The sequence below is a fragment of the Vipera berus genome (genome assembly GCF_964194415.1).
Source record: "Vipera berus genome assembly, contig: HAP1_SCAFFOLD_220, whole genome shotgun sequence".
NCBI classification, from domain to species: domain Eukaryota; kingdom Metazoa; phylum Chordata; class Lepidosauria; order Squamata; family Viperidae; genus Vipera; species Vipera berus.
The window spans coordinates 9,532-16,543 of NW_027673517.1; positions in this window are offsets into that span (position 1 = coordinate 9,532).

A 7,012-nucleotide genomic window follows, 5' to 3' on the forward strand; every position below is an offset into this window, starting at 1 on the left:
CATTATGTAGACAGCCATTCATTTGTGGAGTGACATCCCCTCTGTGCTGAATGTGGGTGTACTAACACCCATAAAAAACTTATATTCCTTTCTTGTACAATTCTGGGCTTTGCTCAATTTATTTATGGACTTGTTCAGGCAAATCTTGATGGCCTCTAGGACCACGACTGATGATGTGTTCAACCACCGGAAAGGAAGGTAGTCAGAAAGAACAGTATCCTTGGTGGAGAAGAAAGGATTCAAACTCCAGGTTTTTTATATGTACTCTATGCTATTATAGAAGACATCCAAGAGGGGAATAAACTGAAGAAAAGAATATGTGTTCCTGCCTGGCTGAATATGATACATTCCACTGAGGAAGCAAAGTTTTATGGCAGTTACAAAAATAATGATTCTGCTTCTTTTTTGCCGCCATAATAATTTGCTGAGTTAAAAAGAATGTTTAATGCTTTATGAAAAATTATTAATTAAACCAATACAAGAAGAAATGTTGAACCTATCTATTATAGGTTACTGCTAAGCTTGTAAGCCGCCCTGAGTCTTCGGAGAAGGGCGGGATATAAATGGAATTAAAATAAAAAATAAATAAAAAATAGTAAACATTGCTGAAACCCCACATTTATTATTCAGAGTTTCCTTAGAGAAATTCAACCATAATTTATCAAATAAAAGGAAATCTCAAGATTTAGATGCAATATTACCATAGATATAGATTTTGTTGCAAGATTAGAGTTAAAAATGCAGTATACTGTCACTAGATGATTTAGTAAATTGCCTGGAAATTTTATTCAAGGAGATCAATGTTAGTCCTTGGACATGCAACTCTGCAACAAACATGAAGCTATAATCATCTTTGTAGTTAAAAAGCCAAAAAGCGTTATTAAAAACTAATGAGGAATTTACCTTATTACACCTATCATGGTGTAATAAAATTTTATAAGTTTATTTGGGCCCATTTTAATTTCTAATTGGCAAAAGAAGAGCATATTTGAACAAGGAAAGTATCTACTGAAGCCAGTTTGTTCAAAAGACACAGAAAAGAATCTTGCAGCAATTTAATAGCTGACTTTTCTATTACAACATAAACTTTGGTGATTCTATTGTTTTCAAATCATTAAGAAGCTGAGAAATGGAGGGTCTTTTATACTTTCAAAGTTGAGAGTTCTTATTTGGAGGTATTAGCCCACCTTACCTTGAAAGTCACAAATGAATGCTGGTATCTAAACAATGTTTGGATATTTTCAATTTCTTCTAGTGAACTCATTGTTCTTGGCGTCTCTCGTTGACCTTTTTTAGCCAAAACACTTGTTATTCCTGTGTGTAAAAATGGCAAAATATAGGTGTCCATAAGATGCCTCAGGATAAAGAATGGAAAAAAAATTATTAAAGGGAAAACAAGGCCACACTTAGAAGGTTTCTAAGAGTCCTTCAGAAAAGGCTCCTGAATAAATTTAGCTGCTGTGGCATTAGAGGACAGGTGCTCTCAGAGAAGAACTGACCTTTTCTTTCAGGAAAATATGTAGGAAAGAGGATGATGTTTATGTGTACAGTTAAGGAGCAACATGTTTTAGAATATGGAAATTGGGGAAATAGTAAGAAGTACAAATAATAATAATAATAATAATAATAATAATAATAATAATAATAATAATAATAATAATAATAATAATAATAATAATAATAATAATAAAAACATGACAAAGTAGCAACAATGGTGCTTCGGAAGATCTTCAAGAAATATCATTTGCCTGTTTAGCAAGAACTGGTGGGATCATAAAATAGAGAAAGTCATAGAAAATGATAAAGTTAAACTGCTCTGGGACTTCAGAATTCAAACAGACAAGCACCTGCAACATAACACCTCGGACTTAACAATTGTCGATAAGAAAGACAAAAAAGTCTGGATAGTGGACGTGGCAGTGTCTGGAGACAGCAAAATAGACGAAAAAGAACTGGAGAATATAACAAAAGACAAATTCGCCATTAGTCAATTGCAAAAGGCGGCCTTACTAGGAACTGCTTCCATCCTGCGATGATATCTGTAATACCATCAAACATCCACATCTGCCTATCCTAGGTCCTTAGTAAAGACTTGATAGGTAGACAAAAATGCCAAATCCAGTCTGAACATCTGGCTGACTGCAATGATCAATAATAATACTAATAATAAAGTTGGAAGGGACCTTGGAGGTCATCTAGTCCAACCTTCTGCTCAGGCAGGAAACCCTATACCATTTCGGACAAATGGCTGTCCAGTCTCTTCTTAAAAACTTCCAGCGTTGGAGCATTCACCACTTCTGGAGGCAGGTTGTTCCACTGGTTAATTGTTCTAACTGTCAGGAAGTTTCTCCTTAGTTCTAGGTTGCTTCTCTCCTTGATTAGTTTCCATCTGTTGCTTCTTGTGCTGCCTTCAGGTGCTTTGGAGAATAGCTTGACTCCCTCTTCTTTGTGGCAGCCCCTGAGATATTGGAACACTGCTATCATGTCCCCCCTCACCCTTGTCTTCATTAAACTAGACATACCCAATTCCAGCCACCGTTCCTTACATGTTTTAGCCTCCAGTCCCCTGATATGGGAAGCAAATTTTGGATAATTACAAATGCTAATATCTATGTTTAAAGTTATTAGGACATAGAAAAATGGGTAGAGGTTGAGAATGGCATGAAACTAAGCACCTACTTTCAGAACAAATGTTTAAAAGTAGCACTTAAGCTGTATAAAAATAAACTTAAATACTATTATTGCAATAATTATTATATGCATACACTGTAGAAATTCTAAAATTCAGAGTTATTTTTAAATATTAACTTATCTACACGAATCAGGATGGGAAAATTCTAGACATTATTTTAGGTATCTTAGTGGCTGAAGTCTTACTCACAGGACAGCTGAGCAGAGGAGATTCCAAGTCAGTCTTTCAAGTTTCCTGAGATGTTTAGGATAAACCTCAGTTTCAGGCAAAGGAAAGGAAGTCAGAGAAAGGGTATATATATATATATATATATGCAGAGCACAAGTAGGTTTCCAGGAGTTGCTTAATCAACCTGTCAAGCCAGTTCTTATTTGGCCAGCTCTTCATCACAGATGTCAGGATTGATGGTGGGAATAAAAAGATTGTTTTGGAAAAACATTTATTTTCACTAAATAAAAGAATCATGGCACAATATTACTTTGTTATTTAAATTTTATTAGCTGGTTTTCTTTTTTACTAGTTAGCTTTCTGGGTTCTGTGCTGTCTTCCATCTAGAATCTCCCTTGCATTCTCTTCTTTATGGATTATATTTAGTTTCTTCTTCCATTTGATACTGCTGTATTATCAGAAGTTGCATTTGGAGTGATCAGTTTTAACCTTGACTGGTTTTTTTCACTCTCATGCCATTCCCCAATTGCTGGCTATTGCTGGCTGTTCCCTTTTTTGGAGGGTGGGGGGAACTGCCACTCCCTTGAAGTTTCTAGAGATGGGTTGATGTTTCCTTCCAGGGCTGTGACCCCTGGGTTGGGAAAGGGAGTGGCTGCTTACATTTATGTTTGCTGCCATCTCCATTACTGCTCTCAACTAGTGCTGCTTGTTTTCCCTTCTTAATAGTACTATGGTATGTCTGTTTGGCTGGGATTACTTAAGTGGGTTTTGCTCTTTTCCAAATGGACTTTAGTTCTTCCATGGAATCCAGTATTAACAGGCCCATGCTTAGCCCATCACAGGTGGTGGACTGAAGATATGCACAATTGAAACAACGACTACTAAAACTGTGCCATTAATTCCAAGATAGAATGCATTAAAAAAAATATAGAGAGAAGGGTGGTTATGCAATCTTTCACAGACCTGATCTGTATCTCGCTTCAAGAACAGATGCTAATTAATGTGACCAAAAGATTTCAGATAAAACATGTGCAAGCTTGCTTTGTGGGCCATCAGTGAATTATTTCTACAACATGATGCACCATTGATATATGACTCCAGGAAAATTATCCAGAATGTATAAAGGTATTTCAAATTTATCTAGGAAATCTCTGGCAACAGAAAGGGTCATTTTACAATTCCTAGTGGATTTATATATATAAAAAAATTACCTGGCCTCATACTGTGCTACAACCCTGCCTGGCACACATTTTTGGAGCTGGTTGCAGAAAAGGGAGAGCTAAGTTTTAGAAAGTGGATCCATTTCTAAAAATAGCTCCCATATAATTCCTGCAAGACTGAAAAAACAATTGTGACAACCAGGACAAGAGTGGTCTAAGAAGAGCAACCACACAATCCCAAGGTCTTGCTGATGTTTGCTCTGCTTTTCTTGAAATGTAAATTAAATATTAAAAGTTGTTTGGAACTAATTCAACCACCATTTAGCAAATGGAAAGAAGTCTCAAGACTTAGATGCAATATTAGATATAGCAATATTCTGTTGCAACATTAGAGTTAAAATGAAGGAGGGACATGGAAACTGAAAGTTGATAGATTTTGCTGAAATGGATAACTTAACTTCTCTGATCAGAGAAAAGAGATTATCTTCGTTTATTGCTGACTGGAAGTCTGTGATAAAACATTTTGCATGAAAAAAATGAACTTGTGACTTTTGATGATTAGATAGAATAGATAACAGAAACAGGATGACGAATATTATTATGTAATTTTAAAGAGAGAGGTTAAGATATATTTGTTCATGTAACTGGTGTGAAAAGTGTAAAACCACTTCTTTATATTTTTTCTTTGTTTCTATTTTTCTTTAACTTTTTTCCTTTTCTTGTACTTTTTTCTTTCCCTTTTGTATTCTTACCTTATAGTAGTTTGTAATAGCTTTTATCTTCTTGTTTAAAAGTTTTATTAAAAATTATAAAAAGGGAATTCTCAGATAATTATGGATTTGTTTTTTGTTGCTATTGCTTCTGAACATACATCCTAGTTTCTTCCACATTTTTACAGACTTTTAAAACACTGAAAAAAATCATCTTCCCTGCCACCTGTCTCTCATAGTGCTCCTGATTGTTGCTTAAGCTAACTTCAGACATCCCACAGTCTAAATTACTGTGGTTGTCAATGGGAGCTACTTGGTACCCAGTCTTTACTGTAGTTATTGCAAAACTTGTTTGGGTCTTCTCTTGCTCCCTGCCCTTCTCATTCATGAAAGAAAGGAAAGTTTCACTAGATATTTCCTGTATAAACCACTCTACCCATGTCCAACTTTTCCTTTTAGGAATGGGTCCCTTCTTTTTATCCCCATACCTTGCAAATCTCATTCCACATGAATGCCTTCAACTGCCCTCCCATTATCTTCTTGCCACTGAAGCAGAGCTTTCCTTTTCCCCCTGGCAGAAGGGCTGTAAGGTCTTCTTCTTTTTTGTCTTATTCGTGAATATGTGTTGATTTCTGTCTTGTGTAATGTTATATTCTTCAGTATTCGGGGGTATTCCTTGATTGCCGTCTTATTCTATGCTATTAGGTTATATTTTCTTGTATTGCCTGTTTGGACCCTGAAACACTACCTTCATTAGAAGATTCCTCAGAGGCTGATGTGACTTTATTCCTCTTCCCAGAACACAAATTAGTGAGAGTTGAAGAATTTACAATGCAACTGTCATGGTTTTACCTTAAAGAGTCTTTATTTTGAGTAGCATAACATCAGCATTAACATAATTGAAGCCAAAAATTAAATTCCCCTCCCCTTAGCACATAGTATCAAAGCACAAGTCCCTCCTCCAATTAACAGTCATAAATCATATTCCCCAATTAGCTTGAAGCACAGGCTTCCTCTCCAGTTCTCCAGCTCGCCAATTCTTTATCAGCTCTGGTTTCAACAACCTTGTTTCTCATGCTAGGTTTAATGTTGTTATGTCTAGCTGGAGTCTCGTTCACATCCCCCCCTCCCAACATCATCTAACTCTAAAAGCAAACGGTAAAAAATGGCTACATTTCCATCTATTGTCAATGCAAAAACATCCGACGTTAGCAGTGTTGACAGCAACAGGACATGCTGCACAACCTCTACAGCATGAGAGTCACAGGGAGAAAGTCATTTGTGACAGAGAATATTTTCTTGAAGGGGCCCTTGGTGCTCTCTGAGCTTGCTTGTTTTCTTGCAGATGTTTCATTACCCTAACTAAGTAACATAATCAGTGCTAGTAAGGAGTGCTATTGCTGTCAGTTTATATTCTGTTGTCTTGCTTGTCTGTGTAGGTGGGGACAGTCTTAGGTTCTTTAATTGGACTGTTTACTAATGGCTCTTTGGCAGTTTCTTGATTGGGTTATTGCTTACTTGACTGTTGGTCTGAAGTTGACCTTGGAGTTTTATCTATGATGATTTGAGTGCTGATAACTGGTGGAGAGGTGCTGGAGTCTTTTTCTCTTTGGGGCTGGTTGATTGTCTCTTTGGCATAGTCTTATCAATATTGTTAATGTCTATGTGTCTATTCATGGCTGATTTTTCAGAGAGCCAGGCTTCTAGAAATTCCATGGCATTTTTGGATTTGGCCTGGTCTAGGATTGTCCCAGTTTCCCAATTGAAACTATGGTTAAATCTGTCTATATGTTGTGAAATTAAAGAATTTTCAGCATGGCCATTTGACTGCCAATTGGTTTTTTCTTATTTACCATCAATGACTTCTAAAGGGAGTGTGTTGACTCTAGCTAATGTACATTTGTCATATGGATAGTTTGTTAAAGACTGACAATAGATTGGTCATAAAAGATTGCTTTGGGGCTAAGCTAATACCTTGCTACTGCTCTGTGTCAAGGATTCTCTTTTTCAAAGACCTTTTCACCTGATCATATCCCATCCTTTGTATGTCCTCATTAGAGGGAAACAAACCTGGGAACAATAGTCATTGTCAGGACCCACCCCAATCCACGTCTTAGGAAGACAAAACCTCTTGGAGTCAGTTCTAGTCCAAGAGGAATCTTTACTAGGACATGCTTGGTTGTGGGAATACAAGACAGGACTTAGTATAGTTTTACAAATTGAAATTTTATAAAGGGTACCCAGTTCAACCCCCCTTCCCTCAACCCCATTTGGTCAGCCCC